Here is a 20,414-nt window from a genome sequence, read left to right on the forward strand (position 1 = left end):
CGAAAACCTGTTTGAAGTATTTTTAGTAGAAATATTCACAGCTTAAATAAACAGATGTGTTAAATTTCAGGACCTAAAATACAAACCCTGCAATTCAAGTCATTAAAATGCAAGAACTTGTTAATTTGGTGTATTATTTTTAGTTTGTGCTATTCAACAAGGTTTTTAATTTAAAACTTTTTGGCATTGATTTTGTTCCATAAAAATGTTTCTGTCAATGTTTTCAAACTATTCTATTTGAGTTACCAAAGTCACACAAGTGGCAATTTCACATCAGTCACCTCCATAATGACACTTTTTCCTCATAAAATGCAAAAATATTAAATTAAATTAATCATTTTTGCTCTATAGTGAGCCAACTCTTATCCTTTTGATTATCATTATTTATTTTGGGTTGTGCAGTTTAATTCAGAGTTTCTACAAAGTATGTTGTAGACTGTAAACTCTTTTTTTGTCACATCCATAACGCATGTTTATTTCGCTCATTTAAAGTACAAAACATATTTACAGATTGATATTTTACTGATCTCATAACTCTGTGGTCAGTTATTTTGGAAAATATAAACAGATGTTTCAATATAGTGTTAACATTTACTTTCTATATGAATTTATGTTTTAAATTTTTACTGCAAATGTCACATCCATAACGCTGGAGTTGCTCATATATTATTATTTCTTATAGATTATATTACTTCAAACTACTAAAATATCAATAAAAGTCACTTGGTTAAACTGTAGATCTGTTGGTGGATCGTGTTTTAGCTAACGAGTAACAGCTGCTATCAATCATAAGCGCGAGCTCCTCTCGAAATTAGCTTATAAATAAACTTCACTTCATTTTGACAGAAGAAATTAACATCTTGAAATGATCATGAATTGGTCACTGTGGGACTGAACTAATCCTACAAAGCCGGTTTGGTAGGAATTCAGTCAGTGTTCTCCAATGACAGTGAGCTCTATGGAGAAATGCATCAAGTTACAGAAGGAGAAAAATGATCAGTCTTCATAATCACTTTGGGTCACAGGTGTCCTCATATACTTTGTGCTTGCTGATAGAATAAGGCCTGTTTACAAAAGACTGGGGCTGTCCAATATGCTCATATTTAACGTATGGACAAAATGAAAAGTCTTTCGTTACATACTGTATTATGCTATATTGTTTATTTCGTGGTGTCACAAGTATTATAAGTGTAGTATTACACTTTACTAGGATGATTGATTTTATGATCAATGTTATAAACCATAAATATGCAAAAAAGCTCATTTACAAACACAAACACTACTATTCAGAATGACCTTTTAATTATATTGATCACGTGATCCTATTCAGAATGCACCCTTCCTTTTTGGAGTACACAAAACCTGACAAAAGTATTGTCGCCTATACAAATTAAACAATAACTTGACTTCTAGTTGGTCAATTGGTATCAAAAGTGGCTTATAAGAAAGGCAAAGGCCTCTAGATTACACCTATTTTACCAAAATAAAATATGATCATGTCTTAATTTTTCATTATTTCATCAGGACAGTAAGGTCTGACTTTGCTTAGACGAAAGTCTTGTCACGTTATAATGTCCATTATTGTTGTGATTGGAAGTGATACAAACAACTGAAGTAAGATCCAAATGCAGGTTTAATCGGTGGTCAGGCAAGCGATGGTCAACACAGGTACAAACAGGCATATGGAGACAATCCAGAAACACAGTCAAATACAGGCAAGAGGTCAGAAAGGCAGGCGGCAGGCAAAGACAATGAGACTAACAAGGCTAACGGTCGGTACACGGGATAACAAGACTGGGAAACGCTTTGTAATGCTACTGAGAAAGATAACAGTGAACAAGACTCGGCTAACTGAATGGGTTCATGAGTGGTTTAAGTATGGTGTGTTATCAGTCTTTGACAAGAAATGCGGAAGTGAAGTTCATGATAATAGTGGAAACCAGCAAACATAATAAACACTATTAACTTAAATTGGGGCGAGGCAGTGGCGCAGTAGATAGTGCTGTCGCCTCACAGCAAGAACATCGCTGGGTCGCGGGTTCGAGCCTCAGCTCAGTTGGCGTTTCTGTGTGGAGTTTGCATGTTGTCCCTGCGATCGCGTAGGTTACCTCCGGGTGCTCCGGTTTCCACCACAGTCCAAAGACATGTGGTACAGGTGAATTGGGTAGGCTGAATTGTCCGTAGTGTATAAGTGTGTGTATGTTTCCCAGAGATGGGTTGCGGCTGGAAGGGCATCCGCTGCGTAAAAACGTGCAGGATAAGTTGGCGGTTCATTCTGCTGTGGCGACCCCGGATTAATAAAGGGACTAAGCTGACAAGAAAATGAATGAATGAATTTTAATTGCATTATTTTAATAACATTTAACAGTTATTCAGCCATCTATTTTTGCATTTCTGTAAGCCAGACTCGCTTGTTTATGATCTTGTCTGAGACCGGGTGGTCTGACAGAGGATCTGTGGGGAATCATGTCTGACCCGTCTCTGATCTCCAGACGGAGACATCAGGAGAAGAGCAGTTAAACCGGTTAGCAGATATTCAGCCGGCGGATTAGAGTACAAACAGAAAAGATACTATCCAGAACACTCACGTATCGAGTTCAATCATGACAAGAGCAACACTGATAAAAATATCCCGGTAACACTTTCTATTAGGGCTGCACGATATTGGAAAAACCTGACAATGCAATATTTTGTTTTTTTCTGCGATGTACATTGCGATATCAATCCTTAAATAGCTCGATTTGAAAAACTAATTAACATATGGATGGGTTGGGATTCTGGATGGGATTGAATCATGTATAAAATATATTAGAAAAATTACAAGCAAATACAATATGATTTGACTATTGCAAATGTGCACATTGCCATATCGATGTTGAAGCAAAATATTGTGTAGCCCTACTATCTATGAAGTTCATGCTTTAGCCTACATTAACATTACCTCGTTAGACATTTACTTTTGACATTTTTGCAATAAATAAATGATCGTGATTATTGGTCTGTCATGTTTTTTTTTTAATTCTGTGCATTTCTTTTTAAATAAATGATTAGGTTTAGAGATATGAATTTGAAGATCAGTTAAATTGGCAATAAACCATTTATAAATGTACAATGAACCCACCTTTATATGGAAAAAGACTTACTACGCTTTTCTTAAAGCCATCACAGATGCGTTTATAAATATTAGTAACTATATTATTATGATTTATAAGGCATAACGCTCTTATCAACAATATAAAACCATTCATTTATTTGAGAGAACAAAATCAGTTAACTTACTAATGAGTCTTTGTAATAGAGCATAAAAACGTTTTAACATTGTAGGCTGGTACCTTTTCACATTTGTACCTTTTGTACCAAGGTACCACCCCAGTGACAGCTCACGTACTTTTATTTCTGAGAGTGTACACTGATTTATAACTACTAATTAGTTGATCATGATTGTGTTTATAAATCCAATCCATCCTCTTTACTTCAATCACCGTCTGGTTCGGCTCAGCTGCAAAAACCGACCTCTGTAGACTACAGCGAATAGTCCGGACTGCTGAACGAATGACTGGCACTACCCTTCCTACACTTCAAGAACTATACTCTTCCAGAGTGAAGGCCTCGCAAAATCACTCTGGACGCCTCACATCCAGCACACTATCTGTTTGAACGGTTACCGTCTGGTCGGTGCTTCAAAGCACCAAGCACAAAAACAGCCAGACACAGGAAAAGTTTCTTTCCTCAGGCCATCTACCTCATGAACAGTTAAATATCCCCCAACTGTGCAATACTTTCTCATACGCACTTGTACACAGCACCTTATATCAATATACAATTCAATACTTTCTCCATTCGCATGTGTACACAGCACCTTATAACCTGTATATTTATAACAAATCTGTACATACAACTCAACATCTAGATTTCTTGACTAACTGCATCTCTGTTTAATGTTTATCATCATTCTTTTCATATTTATTTTGTGTTCACTTGTCTTTATGTTTCACTTTATGTACACTGGAAGTTTCTGTAGCCAAAAAAAATTCCTTGTGTGTGTGAAGCACAAAAACGGATTCTGATTCTGATTATAGGGTCCATATTGGTACCTCAAACTTATATATTAGTACCTTCAAGTTTTAAGAGGAACTCTTTTCTACTTTTAAGGTACTAATATGTACCCTTGAGGTATTAATATGGACCTTCAAGGTACAGATTTGTACCTTTTGAAAAGGTGCCACCCCAGTGACAGCTAGCATACCTTTATTTCTTTTTTATTTTTGAACAATGTGTTTATTGTTTTTGATTATGCAAGACAGGTAACAGAAAAACCCAATTCCATTTTGTCGCAATTATTTCCCACCCCAACAAAAGAACATCACTCTCTTCTCCCCTATATAAATACACAGAGTTTTCTTACAAGAGACAAGGTAAATGCAAAACAAATATTGCTAGGTACCCAAAAACCAAGTATACATTACTGTACATTACACATAAAAGTTACATTATCCAACAAAACTAAACTAAACACACAAAACAAAAACACTATACTTAGTTACACCTCTTGTAATAAATGACCAATATTATTGTTGTTAATGTACTGTAGTAATTAAACAGCTTCCATATTTATTCATATTCATCCATTTTGTTTTCAATGCACCTTTATTTCTGAGTGTATGTGTTATGAACATGTGCATTGAAAAATAAAATGAATCACTAATAAGTATTAATAACACTATTATAAATGTAACTATAACTGTATTTATATCCAGTTTATATATTTATAAATTGTATTTATATAAAACAAAGCTGGCCATAGAAAATAAGTTTTTAATCTCCAAATCTTAATAATTTATCAGTTTAATTGGATATCAGTGCATCCCTAGTGACTGTATTTATGCAGTATTTACTGTTAGGCTGTAGATTTTATTCATATAAAACAAAGCTGACCATAAAAAAATATGTTTTTGACCTCAGTATCGGTTAAAGTTGGGTATCAGTGCATCCCTAGTGACTTTATTTTTACAGGATTTTTTGTCAGGCTGTAGATTTTATTTATATACAACTAAGCTGACCATAAAAAAAAGTTATCAGCCTCCAAATCTAAATATCGGAATGGGTTCAAATTGGACATCAGTACATTCATACATTAATTTTCTTGTCTGCTTAGTCCCTTTATTAATCTGGGGTCGCCACAGCGGAATGAACCACCAACTTATCTAGCACGTTTTACACAGCGGATGCCCTTCCAGCAACAACCCATCTCTGGGAAACATCCATACACACTCATTCACACACACTCATACACTACGGACAATTTAGCTTACCCAATTCACCTGTACCGCATGTCTTTGGTGGGGGAAACCGGAGCACCCAGAGGAAACCCACGCGAATGCGGGGAGAACATGCAAACTCCACACAGAAACGCTACTGACCTAGCCGAGGCTTGAACCAGCGACCTTCTTGCTGTGAGGCGACAGCACTACCTACTGCGCCAATGCGTGGCCACATCAGTACATCATCCTAACAAAATAAAGTGTTATACTAAAAATGTTGCTTTTTTTAGTTATTATACCTGATGAAGTAACCTATTTTTTGCATCTTCTATCAATACTGTGATAATGCTGTTTATAAACGTTCATAAAGCTTAAGTAATTATCACAACAAGTAAAATAAATTGAGTATTAGATTTAAATGTCACGTGATCCTTCAGAAACTATTCAAATTTGCTGATCTGCTGCTCAAAAAACAGCTGGCACTCTTTTCAAAAATGTAATTACTCCAAACTTTTGACTGGTAGTGCAACATTTTGAGATGTTTATGATTCATAAGTAAAGACAAATGACTTGTTTCTGTGCATCACTAGCATTATCAGAGCACAGTGTAAGTAATAAAAGACTCATCGTCGTTCACTTTTATGTACGCCAGGCATGATTTCCTGAATGGTAAAACAGTAATGCAATACATCAACAATGCAGATGAGATAACAGAGGAAATTGAGTTTCGCATGGTGGGTCACACAATCATAAACTAAGAAAGCACTGAGTGGAAGCCAAAGATGTCAGACGCTGACTGAAATCAGATCCATTCTCAGCCGGAAGAATATGACGTAACATTATAAACCCTGTTGCTGAATGACAGATATTTCCAACACCCACTGATTAACTCACTGATGTAGATATGAAGTCAAACAGCAGACTGTGAACGGATGCCCTTTCAAAACACAATTACAGCCTACTGCAACAATGAAAAAACATTCCGCGTACGTAATAATATCTTATATGGTTTTCTTAAACGTTTTCTTTCTATTTAAATTTTATTCTCTTTTATATTTAAATGTGGGCGGTACGGTGGCTCAGGTGTTAGCACTGTTGCCTCATAGCAAGAAGGCCACTGGTTTGAGTCCAGTCTGGGTCAGTTGGCATTTCTGTGTGGAGTTTGCATGTTCTTCCCGTGTGGCATGGGATAGCGTATGGGTGTTTTCCAGTACTGGGTTGCAGTTGAAAGTTGAAAAAATTCTACAAAAAAAGTAAAATCTTATTGCTGCATTTATTCACATTATGATGAATAATTATACCTGAAGACATTTGCTTTCTGATTTAAAAAAGACCTTGCACTTGAAAAGTTGCACATATTAGAATTTTACAGTCAAGACTACATTTGTGAAAATGGCATATTTTTTTTCAAAGGATTAATTATGATTTTGAGCTCACTTACGTTTATGCATTTTTATGGTACATAAGTTAAATTAACTCACATTTTTAAGTGATAGGACCAAAATGCTAAATTTTAAGTTATGGTCAGTCAACTTTACTTAATTATTCAAGTAAAGACAACATTAGGGTTACAGTGTACAATCTCATTCAAACGTTTTAATACAATGTGCTTATCCTACAATGACTGTTGGGTTTAGGGGTGGGGTTTGGTGCCACGCCTCCTTTTAAATATCTTACATATTGGTACGACTAAAATCCTCTAAGTCAGTGGTTGTCAAACTTTTTTTCATCAAGTACCACCTTAGAAAAAAATTGTCTCTCCAAGTACCACCAAAATGAGCAGTATTGAAATACAGTAGTGTAGTAGGCCCAGTAAAGCAGCTACAACTCTGCCATTAAAAAACGTAGCAGATTACCTCAGAAATATAAGCTATATGTCATATATGGCATATTATATACATCATTTTTGATTAATTTTGAATTGTGTATAGCATGTAAATGACATATTTCATTCCTCCGCGTACCACTAGAAGGAAGCCTGCGTACCACTAGTGGTCCACGTACCACAGTTTAAGAACCACTGCTCTAAGTTAATACGAATTGGCCACTAACTTGATAAAGCGTAAAATAGTTACGTTTCCCCATAAAATCGGATTTTCTCAATATTTTTTATCTTTTTTTGATCGCTCAATATTCCTGATTTTAATATAGTAGTATCTCAGCCAAATATTGTCCTATACTAACAAATAAAACATCAATAGAAAGCTTAAACGTTTGTTTCTTTCTTAGTGGCTGGTTTTGTGGTCCAGAGTCACATATGCATTACTAACTTTAAAGGTGATTTTCCAACACTATCAACACCAATTTGTAACCTATTGATTTAGTGGCTACTTTATATGAGTTTGTACAATCACATTTGTGCATTGACTAATTGAAATACAAGTTAGCCTCTAAACTGACAAAACATACAATAGTTAAGTTTTCTCATGAGATTTTAGTGGATTTAAAAATTATTTGTATTGTTTTAACCCTCATATTTCAGATTTACAAACAGACAACGCCCTATCCTAGTTTCCTAGTCCTATGTATAGATAAACAGTGGTGTGAAGAAGTGTTTGCCTCCTTACTGATTCCTTATTCTTTTGCATGTTTGTCACATTTTAATGTTTCAGATCATCAAAGAAATCTGAATATAAGTCAGTTAGATTCAGGTCAGGACTTTGACTAGGCCACTCCAAATTGCTAATTGTGTTTTTCTTCAGATATTTAAAAACACTTGCTAACACATGACTAGTTTTGTGGTTTAAAATGTGTTTTGTTTGACTTTGCGTCTGGTTCAGTCATTTGACAGCAGTCATGTGATTTTGGCATGTTTTATTGTTTTACTGTGTTTTTTCTGCTGAAGTTACCTTACATGTTAGATAGGCGAGGAACAGTTTTATGGCCGAGGCTTACTGTGTCATCATCATCTCTTGGTCAAAGGCCATGACAAATGTTGTTGGATGTATGTTCAGTTTCCAAGTGAACACTTCTAAAAGTATTTTGTAATAGATTGAATGGAGTAACTGGCCTTATGTGAGATCGACATGAGTGTATTCTGAACCTTGGTTAAGATAATCTGCCATTAGCTAATGAGAAGACTGGAGATCTGTACACTGTTTAACCCTGTGACAATCTATAAGTCTGTGCTCAAGTCCAGAAAATCACAATAATGCCGCACCCATGAAATAGTTCAGATAACAACTCTTTGTGTCTAGCTTTAGATGTATATGTTTCATAAATATGCTATAAAAGTGTTATATCCGAATATACAGTTTTACATATACTGTATTTATTTCAATACAATGTTTAAATGAGTAAAATATTATTTTTATAATATATTGCTTGTTTTTTATTTTTGTATAATACATATTACTTTGTATTCTCAGCAAAAAGGTCTTTATTATATTGTACACACACACACACACACGCACACACACACACACACACACACACACGCACACACACACACACACACACACACACACACACACACTGAAAACCCCAATAGTTACCTTAGTACTAAGTTTGGTGAACTGAACAATTTAAGTATAGTTTACAAAACCAGCAAGATAAATAAACTTAAATATACAAGTTTTAGGAGACACTATAACTTAATTAAATAGAGGCACTGAGTTTACTCAATTAATTTGGCTCAGTTTTCTTTGTACAAATTCATACAAATTAGCCAATATATTAAAAAGCTACAAATTTTCATGAGATAGCATTGGATAATCACCTTTAAGGTTGTCCTAAATAAACCTTCTATTGGTGTTTTATTTGTTAGTATAAGGCAATATTGGACTCAGATACTACTATATGAAAATCTAGAATTTTGTGTGCTCAAAAATACTGAGAAAATCACATTTAAAGTTTTTCAAATTAAGTTTTTAGGAATACGCATTCATGAAAAATTGAGTTTTCACATATTTATGGTAGGAAATTTACAAAGTATTTTGATGGAACATGATCTTTACTTAATATTATAATGATTTTTGGCAAGAAAAAAAGATCATTTAAACTTTTTGTTGCCTATTCCTGCAAATAAACCAGTGCAAAATAAGACTGGTTTTGTGCTCCAGTATCACAAAAAGTTTCTTATACACTGTAGGTCTTAAGTTAAATTAAAATTTAGTTTGCAAAGTGGTATTACAGAAGCAGATCCTAACTTGAGTTGGGATTCTTACAAATTGGATGTTACAAAATCAAACCTCTTTAGAAATCTTACATTTATTCACCAAGTTTGACAATCTACTCTCAGGTCTGTTACATACAGAAGAAACAAACAATAACCTTTATTACTAACTGTAATTTCATGTAGCGCAGCAGTCTGTAACTACTTGTAAGGCTAAGTGTTTTGTCATGGGAATATAACATCTTCCAGGTCCACCAAGAGCCTTTCTACCACAAACAAAACATTTATACTTTATTTTCAATCATCAGTAAATGTTAAAAAGGATTATCAATTCTAAGCTGTTTTACCATTATTTTAAAATAATGTTGATGTTACAGTAGGACAGCTGTCAGCTCAGGCCATTTTGGTCAAGTGTCTTTTCACCTTCATATCTGTAGTTCAGATAATATAATTCACTTGGAAGGAAAAGTTTTGTAATAGCTTTTGTCCTAAATGTGGTCCTAATTTAAATTACCATAATAACCAAACAGATAGGATAAGATTTTAACCTTGCAATATTTTTGTAACACGGCCTAAGGGTCACATATTAACAACAACAACAAAAAAAAAAACTCAAACAGACTGCAGTGGAAATGGTTTCAAGTGTTTGATATCTCATGGTTGAAGGAGATTGAGTTGTGGCTTCTAATTAAACAGAGTAAATTGTTCTCACGCGCCGTTTCTCATGTATCAGGGTGAAAAACCTAACACAGGAGAGAGAGAGAGAGAGAGAGAGAGAGAGAGAGAGAGAGAGACTGTGCCACACGCTCCTCCAGCCACAATGCTTTGTTTAGACATAAATAAACAATGCACACAAATAATGAGTGCCGTTAGCAGCAGCGGGACTATTGTTCAGTCTTGCCCTGAATCAGTCCATGCACTCGCTATCCCTCCCAATACAATTCAATAAAGCGCTTTATTGGCAGACTAAAGGAGGCAAGCATTGGCAAACTTTATAGAGTTTTCTAGTATTATGACTTTTACACTACATTCAAGGTAATTATTTTATCAGCTAATGCACTGATTTTAATTCAATACCTGAGATTTTTTAAATCCTGTTCTAGATAATACTATGGCATTGCCTAGTACTACTGTAAGCAGTGGCGGATTTAGGCATGGGCAATATGGGCGATTGCCCAGGATGGCATCCTGCTGGGGGGGGCGCCACGGGGAGACGGTGACGGTAAAAGCTTTGAGATACCATTTACTTTATGCAAGTATTAATTTACAGTGTTAATCCCAGAATAAAGACGTTAGAGGCCATTTACATTTAGCATCTTTTGCATGTGCAAGCTTGTTACTCTCTATGTGCAACCGAAACAACACTGGTGAAATCAAACTGATGCATGCACGCAAAAAACGATTGCTGCACGACTCAAGTGCATCTCTGCTCCTGGTTTGAATCCCGGTTGTTTACAATCACGCCGATAAAATATGTGCGTAACTGGTGTAACTTTTATGCAGAGGTGTCGGCACGCAGCAAGTTCTGCAAGTCGACAAAACTAAAGTTTATATGATGATGATCTTAATTTGAATAAGCATGGCTATGAAGCAGAAAGGAGGGATAATGAGTCAGGGGGGTTAGACTTTCTCGGCCATGAGTCGGGTCAAAGATAGCAGATAATTCCATAAAACATTAATTTTTTTTAGTTTTCTAATTGTCATTAATATTCATGCAAAAGATTTCTTTAGTGATCTTTACATATCACTCCAGTTGTGTCTTTCTTTATATTGTTTTCCAGTTACATTTAGGATTGATTTCTGTTATTTATTTAGAATAATAATTGTATATTAATAATAATATTGGGCGGCATATTGGCCAGTACTGGGTTGTGGTTGGAAGGGCATCTATATGGGGTGGTTCGCCCAGAGTGCTATTTACCCTAGAACTGCCACTGCTGTAAGTGACAAATTTTTGTCTTTTTTAGGTGGTTGCTAGGGTATTTCTCTAGGTGGCTATTTGATAGCCCATCAATTTTAAGGAATCATTGATGTCATTAGTACAGAAGATGTTCACATATTAATGTGAACATATACGCTGAACGCAAACTCTCGTTTCAAAAGCATAAAAAAAATTCTATTCATTTTTATTGTACTTTTTTACACTGGTGCATGAGTAAAATGATTATTAAAACCTATAACACTGTAAAAAAAAAGATGACATCATTGCATAATATGATATTGTTGCATAATATGGTTCATTCTACCACTCTGTGTAACAAATACATTGAAATTTTGCAGAATTGTGACAAATTGTAAAGATTAAAAATGAGTATTTATGGTCCAAACTGTGACTCTCAAATATAATATATTGAATATGTCATCAAATTATAGTCCTAAAAATGCCACGATTTTGGGTATTACAAACTATTGTTACACTGAATTAAATTTTAATTGGTGTCTTCTTTGGCAAATTATGGTAAAATAGATGCTAAAATTTCAGAGAGAACTAAAACAGGCACATTCTGATATCCTTGGTACTGTTTTATTATGCTTTTGATTTCTGTTTTGTTCCTGTTCATTTTTGTGTTCCTGTTTATGGAATTAGATAGGCAGAACACCAGGAATGACATCAGATAACTAGCCCTCGATGTGAGTAACATGACCTAGGAAACGACACCAATAAAAAGGAAAGAACAAAAAGAAACAAATCCCATTAACACTATTAACCTGATCTCTCTCACACACAAGCACTAAACTAAACCTGTATAAAGAAGGAAATCAAATAAGGAACAGAACAGACAATCCTATTATCTGCCCTACGTACAACCCGCTGAAACTCTATAATATAAACTACATAATACAGTATGTATATATGCATACAAAACTGTGTTACTTTGATATAAACCATGGCCACCACAATTATAAACCATGGTACTCCAAAGTTTTACAAAAACACACATTACTACAGCCACACAAAATATCCAAATGCATTGTATTACATGTTAAATAAATAGGTCACACTTTAAAATAAGGCTTCATAAGTTCAATTATTTACCAATATGAACTAATAATAAACAATACACATACTGCATTCAATAATCATAGTTCAACATTTACTAAATGCATTATTAAAATCCAAATTAATGCTTATTAAACAAGTTTATTTCCAATAACTAACAGGAATAGGTGTTGTAATAAATGCAATGTTCATTGTTTTTTCATGTTAGTAAATACATTAATTAATTACCATTAACTACACCCTTATTGTAGCCTAAAGTGTTACCAATAAATAAATAAACTACATATATACTATAAACTACATATATACTCGTTATGTTAAGTTGAAAATATACGTCGTAAATATACGTTACCTTGAAATTTCAGTATAAGATTCCACTATAGCAAAGCTCTCAACATACTAAATGACCACATACACACACTTCTTTTCATTATTTTCCAGAAGGGTCTGAACAACGCGTCGGATCTATTCAATAACACTGTCATTCATTTGTTATGACAATAAACGCGACTGACTGAGAAACACAACATCACGAGCTTCACTAACAGTCTCACCGCAGATCATCCGTGACGACACGTCGCCGAAAGTACCAACGGATCATTGTATGTAAATGAGGAAGGCACGTTGATGTGTCACTCACCGATGTCAGCCGTTATTCCGGTTATTATTGATAAAATCGCTAAACCAGAGCGGCTCCGAGTGGATGTGAGGACTGTCGCGGTGTTTCTGTGTATGTGAAGAGCAGCTGCTGAACACCTGTTACTCACAACAGTACAAGCTCCGCCCACCTCTCTCTCTCTCTCTCTCTCTCTCTCTCTCTCTCAATTCAATTCAATAATTGCTTTATTGGCATGACAAATGTCACAAATGTATGGCCAAAGCAGTTATAAAGTAACATATATAATAAAAACAGTACACACAGTAAACAGTAGTAGTAAAAAAATAAATAAGTAAAAAAAAATCTCTTTCTCTCTCATAATTTATATTTAAATAGCATTTAAGATGTTACAATAATACAATAATTATGCAAAACAGTCAGATTTATGATTTACATTAATTTATGACAGATCAAATTTTTAATACAAAAGTAGGTGTGGCAAAGTGCAATCAAAATTTAACATGTTAATTTTTTTTAGCTGTTAGTCTTAAAGTGAACAATGAATCCGTGCAAAATAATTTACTGAAATTTTTGTTTTGTTTTGGTGGTCTTCAGTTTAAATCTTACATTAAAATCGACTTCAGTTTGACGGCTACAGTTACAATATTCTTAATCACGCCCCCTTACCGTTAGTTTGTTATTACCGTTAGGGAACAAGTGGTGCTCACTGCAGAGCCACTTGGGCGGAGCTGACCACCAGCAAGGGGTAGCTTAAGCTCCAGCTCTTCCTTGCATTATTCTATATGTCACTGGGGGTTGGGGTTAGAGGTGGGGTGTGTGTACACATTAAAACAGCTTATAGGAGGAGTAGTTGGAGCTCAAGCTCCCCCTCGCTGGAGCTCAAAAGGCTCTGCACCAAGCAGTGTCTCTTTGGGAATGGAGCGCTATAAAAAGCCCCGCCCCTACTTAATATTTATGGCCGTGCCTGAGTCACCTAGATCCTTTCAGAGGTGCATCCAGCTCTATGAGCTCATAAACTCCTCCAGAAACTTAACCTGAATGACGGAGGCTTTCAGCGGTGCTTCTGACCTAGTCTGATGAACTGTTGTCTGTGTCGGCTGGAGGATTTCTCCGGGGACACCAACAACAGGCGTCCGTCACAATCAAGCCCCCACAAGAGTGAGCTCCTGATTGGTTAACGCGGCGCGAATGTCTGCCAGATTTTTGAACTTGAGCGATTCGCACAAAAGCGCACCAAACGCTGAATTCGCGCCACGCCATCCGCGCAGATCGCACCTCTGGATGTCTATTCGCGCATTTTCATTGACAACATGTAAATCACTCGCACGTGATGCTCCTTCAGCGTCTGATGTGAACACAGCACCAGGCTGTGTCCAAAATCACCTACTACTGGTAAAGTCTAGATCAGATACGCGGCCGGCATGAAGTGTGATATGCGCATCAATTTAGTATCATGTTTTATGTTTGTTGCTAGATCGGATATGGTTGCGGCTGGAAGTTAACGAGAATTATTTTTATTATTTATTACATTTCCCATTTATTGTATTTTATTAACGTCTACCCCCACCCTAAACCCAACCATCACAGTAATGTAAAAACAGTAGTTGTACCGAGTATTATTTATGCTGTGTATTAAATTACCCAACAAATTGTATTTTTAATGCCCACCTCCAGCCCCACCCTAAACCTCTGGATGCTCATTCGGATGACATTTCAGAGGTGGCGGAACCGGCGTGTTCTGGCACAAATTAAGCCCTGGTTGTCACTATGGTTAAGTGTGCCAACATATAGCTCCATGGTGCTCGAGTGCCCTGAGTTCAATTCCCAGCTTGAGGTCCTATGCCGATCCTTCCCCTCTCTCTGCTACCAATGTTTGTTCTAAACTATCTTATCCCAATAAAATTTGAAAACCCCCTAAAAAATAGTTGTAAAAAACAACAACTCTTTTTGCAGGGTACACATTTGTAACAATAGAAATCCATTTAATAGCCTTGAATTCGTTTTACCTGGTTTGTGAAACTATACTTCGCCTGACTCGTACATTGGGGAGCGGCACTGCCTCATAGTGTTCATATTACACACAAAATGCAGCTATTATGTACCCAGGGTACTTAATTCTCGGTTCTCATAAATGTATACCTGGGCACATTTTCCCAATGAGCCTGTTTTGCAATATATACAACTGGTGGTTTAAATTATTTACCAAAATATGCACACCCTCATAATGCGTGCCAAACATTGCACTGTGGTTTGACCCAGAGACTAATGATAATGATTGAGAAAAAAGTCGGATTCAAGTGCTTACAGGCTCATTTTTACTGTTGAATCGGATTACAAAAGGTTTTAAACTGCATTATTTTACCATATTTAACATTAAATAGGGCTTTAGCTGCATCCTAAGTATTGTTTTTGTTGAAATAGTAGTTAAAATTAGGAGTTCTTTTGAAAATATTTTAATATAAGAAAGCATGAGACATTTTTTGTGCTGCATTTCTCGACTTATTTCAACTTGAAAACAATCCTTCATTCAAAGCACACCTTCAATATACAGTCTTATCTTAGTGTATCCAATAATATAATGATAATGGAGATTATTTTATTTTTTGCAGTACTGAATTTACCACTAACATAACCCCAGTACTTAAAGTAAGTAACCTAGATTTCTGAAATTTACCAAAACAAAAGCACAGCAAGAGAAAACAAGCATTTATGCAAGTGGACTTTAGTCATAAAATCTCTGAAACAGCTTTGCTGCGTGACAGCTGGCCTCCAGTTTATATAAATATACATGAAATATAAATAAACAAACATTCAGCGCTTAGCGATATGCAGTATAAGAGGGGTTTATTGTGCAGAATGACTGAAGCGTTTCAGCGGCGCTCACAGCAACAGATGGAGAGTGTGTCGTTTACTTTAGTAAGATACTCATGATAGTGATCATCCCTTAAATATTTCATTACTCAGTCAAGATGACAGCTTTCAGTTAAAACAGATCTTTAGCGTATGACTTTTCTTTGTGTTCAGTGCATATTAGTAAAACTGACAACATCAACTTTGATTTTTGAAGCATGTATTTGCTTTGAATCTACAAAAATTACTAATTAAAATTATATGAAGAGTTTTTTGTTTAAATCAGATAAAACATATTGCAAAATGAACAAAAAAATAGGTGATTGCTGAATTTCGGGAGTTATTTTGAGGAAAAACAAACATATTTGTAATCATTTGTTTTACATACACTGAAAAATAAATGGTGTAGTAACATATTTCACTAAATAATTAAGCAGAAATGATAAATGAGGCATTTAATTTAAAGTGAAATAGGGTATGGTCAATGTTCTGGACAACAATGTACTGAAATTTGATTTTTTGCGCACAAAAATGTGCTTTTTTAAACCAGCAAAATGCTATTTAATGTAAACAAACAACCAAAATGCATGAAAAAATGAAAATTTTCACATTAAAATAATGCAGTGTAGATGTTTCCAGATTCAGGATTGCTTTATAGGGTGTACATTTAAAATAGTTTTCAGTCGACTGTTTGAAAGCCCTACAAAAATGTTAGCTTGTCCACTGCAGTAATATTTTAGCTCAGCTGTGGATGTGGGTCATGTTGGCACTTTAAAGCTCTACATTTGCATTTTATTCTTCAGAGGGTCAATCCTAGAGAAACCTGATCTTATTTTACAGAAAAAAATAAAACAGGCTCAGTTGTTGAAGATGCATAATTAGTGGTTTACAGTGGCTATGTTTGCATGCACCAATTTCCATCAACCCAAATGAATTGAATCTGTTTACATGTACATCTGATTGAAACATCTGTTATATGTGTTTTATATACAGTTGAAGTTAGAATTATGAGCCCCCATAAGCTCCCATTTTTTGTGATTTTATTTATTTATCAAAATATGGGCAGCCTCATAATGCATACCAAACATTGCACTGCATGAGTGCCCCAGAGACTAATAAATACGATTGAATAAGTAGTCAGTACTGCTGAATTGGATTACAATTGAAATAAATCACCCCTTCCAATTTCAATCAGATGGTGTGTTTACATGAACGTTTTTGAATCAGATTGAACCATCAATGTCATTACGAATGGATTACTCATTTATAAATTTTTTCTTCAGCAAAGTCTCTTATTCATCAGCGGTTGCCACAGGGGAATGAACCACCAACTATTCCAGCATATGTTTTACGCAACGGGTCCCTTTCCAGTCGCAATCCAGTTCTGGGAAACACCCATACACTCTAGGGTTTACATACACACTCATACACTATGGCCAATTTAGTTCGGTTAATTCACCTATAGTGCATGTGTTTGGACTGTGGGGGAAACCGGAGAAAACCCACGCCAACACAAGCAAAACATACAAACTCCACATAGAAATGGCAAATGGCCCAGCCAGGACTCGAATCAGTGACCTTTTTGCTGTGAGGTGACAGTGCAAACCACTGAGCCACCGTGCCCACAAACAGATTATTTGAGTGCATGTAAACATACTGAGTCATTTCTTTAAACCCTGCACAAGCTTTTCTGGTGAAAAACTCTTAATATTCAGCTCTCAGATACAGTGGACTGAATACTGAATGTGTGTCTAATGAAGCTCAGCTGTGACGCAGAAACTTTGTCTTATTTGTGAGACTGCACTGCGCTCACAGAGAGCTTCCTCGTCTGTCTGTTTACATCATCTGTTATTATGAGATATTTCCTTCTCAGCGGATTTCAAGGCAAAGCTGAAGTGTACTGCTTTATGCACAGAAATCTGTGGCGTATTGGAGGATGATCAGACAAAAATGGTAAAAAAATTCCTTGGAAAACGCAATGGGATTAATTAGGAAGACTTGTTTCTGTCACAGAATAAAAAAAAATTAACATTTAATCACACAATTATGACTTTTACTTATAGTTGAAAGCCTATTTCACAATTTATTTGTCAGAAATGTTTTTGTTTCACAACTGGAACTTGTAAACAGTTTTAATTTTTTGATTGTGACATTTTCATAAATGTTTTTCAGAATTTATTTATTTTTACAAATCTTTATTTATTTAATTAAGTTTGCGTCTCACAATTATGAAAAAGTTATATTTAAATAAAAAATGACTCAAAATTGCATCAAATCATGTCAGAATTCATTTTGCAAAATTATTATAAAAGAAAATAACCTGGAAATTAAAAGAAATTAAGTTATAAATGTTCATTTTGTAAAAACTTAGAATTGCAAAAGAAATAAAATCAGAATTGTAAGATAATATAAGAAAATGCAAGAAAATTATTTGAGAAATAATTTAAGAAAACAGATTATCAGATTGTAAATTGCATTGCATAAAGAAGACTAAAAGAAATAAAATTGTGGGAAAAATGAGATAATTATGAAATATAAACTTAACTCAACTCAACTCATTTTATTTCTATAGCACTTTCACAAACCACAATGATTACCAAAGTGCTGTACATAAAACGCATGTAAAAATACATAAAACCAAAATACATAAACTCACATCACATGATTAAAAGCTAAAGAAAATAAATGTGTTTTCAGTGACCTCTGAAAAGACTCAAAAGTTTGAGCTGTTCTTAAAGAGAGTGGAAGATCGTTCCAAAGTCCCGGAGCTGCTACCGAGAAAGCTCTATCACCTCGACATTTTAAGCGTGATCTAGGAACTTGTAAATAGAAACGATCCATAGAGTGAAGAGATCTCACGGGTTGCTGCATAATAATTAGCTCAGAAATATACTCAGGGGCCATATATTCTCAACTTACAATTGCAAGAATAAAGGCAGGATTGTGAGAAACCTTATAAACTTGAAATTGTAAGTAAAAAGTTAAATTAAAAGCTCCAGATTAATTCTGAGGAAAAAAAGAAAGAAAAATATGAATTTAAAATTGCAAGATGTAAACTCAAAATTGTGAGAATAAAATGTCAAAACTTGCAAAACAAACTTCATTTAATTTAAAATGAGTAAAAAAAGCAATTAGATTTTATATTGTAAAAATTAGATTTACAGTATTTGTATTTAATTAAGCAGGTCAGTCAAAAAATAATAGACTGAATTGATGCTATTTAAGATTTCAGAACGAAACAACAATATTACTTTTCCACAGTAATGTCAGTATACAGAAGAGATGTGTGCTTGCAATAGTCCTTAAATTTGCAGCTGTAGGCCTACTGTACAATGACGACAATTGATCATAATTTGATCTAGATTATAGGGTGAGAAACCAATTAATTGCATGGTAACACGGAGACGAAAGCATCAAGCTACAGAAGAAAAGCTCTGCAGTCCACAGATGCAGCCGTAACACTGTTCTGCCCTCGTGCAAAACACTTTACCACAGCGGCTGATCTGCAATTAATCTGCACGCGACAGAAAGCATCTGTGGAATCACAAGTAACTGCACACGTGACATTATTCAGGATTCCCCTGCGGGAGCATGTATGTGCAGAATGGAGAACTGCAAACAAATGAATCAGAGAGACTACAGCAATAATGCATCTGCCTGAGCATTAGTGCATCTTGACTCTGTAAACACCAATATATTTTTAAAACAAAAGGTTTTTAAAGGCAGTGATTGCCTATTAAGTATTAAATCAGCTGTCCAAACAAGTGACTTTTTGAGCCATAGAAATTTAAACACTTTATTCTGCAAAACTTTGGTTCTGGTTGATGCAAAAAATGCAACCGAGAGTCAAAAAACATTAATTCATGCATTTTCTCTTCTGCTTAGCCCCTTTATAAATCTGGGGTCGCCCCAGCGGAATGAACCACCAACTTATCCAGGCCACCCAGGCTCATTCTGAAAAAGTAGTCCTGTGTACGTTTCCGCAACCAGTTTGTCCGGTTAGCTTGTCCTGTACGTCGGCTAACTGGAGGTGCAGAGAGGGGCTGACCACCACGACAATGACTGGTTTCGAGTCTGGGGAAAAGTGGTTCCAGAAATCAGGTAAGAAAACAAAAACAAAATCCCAAAAACAAAGCGAACAAGTTCATAATTGTGAGAATGTGGTCAAAATCCGAAAACGTGGGTTTTTCTTTTTCTGGACGGCTTTTGTGAATCGTCATTGGTTGGGTTTAGGGAAGGAGGAGGGTGGGTCAGCCGATTGGCCGGTCGCACGGTCAATCATTTTGTCATTCAGACAGACAGGCGGAAGGTCGTTCCGACAGCAGTCTCTGGTGGGTTCATGCGAGAACAGAGACGTTCGAGAGCATCCAGCATCTGTTTTACGCAGCGGATGCCCTTCCAGCTGCCACCCATCACTGGGTAACACCGATGGACAGTACACTGTGGACAGTTTGGCTTACCCAATTCACCTGTACCGCATGCCTTTGGACTTGTGATGGAAACCCACGCAAACATGGAGAGAACATGCAAACTCCACACAGAAATGCCAACTGACCTAGCCGAGGCTCG

At 35.6% G+C, this 20,414-nt stretch overlaps 1 protein-coding gene across 12 annotated transcripts in view; it reads right to left on the reverse strand.

The window, feature by feature from the left end:
• gdpd4a (glycerophosphodiester phosphodiesterase domain containing 4a) overlaps window positions 1–20,414 on the reverse strand; it is a 77,775-nt gene that overhangs the window by 51,499 nt on the left and 5,862 nt on the right. For 4 of the 12 annotated variants that reach the window (XM_073930166.1, XM_073930171.1, XM_073930169.1 and 1 more), the window contains exon 1: window positions 13,017–13,112. The exons of 4 other annotated variants lie outside the window; for them this stretch is intronic. The gene's annotated coding sequence lies outside the window, so the exon portion shown is untranslated. Of the gene's footprint in view, window positions 1–12,728; window positions 13,113–20,414 lie in introns of those variants that run through there. 4 more of the 12 variants (XM_073930167.1, XM_073930173.1, XM_073930177.1 and 1 more) reach the window with 2 other exon arrangements.

Source organism: Danio rerio, chromosome 18 (assembly GCF_049306965.1).
Source record: "Danio rerio strain Tuebingen ecotype United States chromosome 18, GRCz12tu, whole genome shotgun sequence".
NCBI classification, from domain to species: Eukaryota; Metazoa; Chordata; class Actinopteri; order Cypriniformes; family Danionidae; genus Danio; species Danio rerio.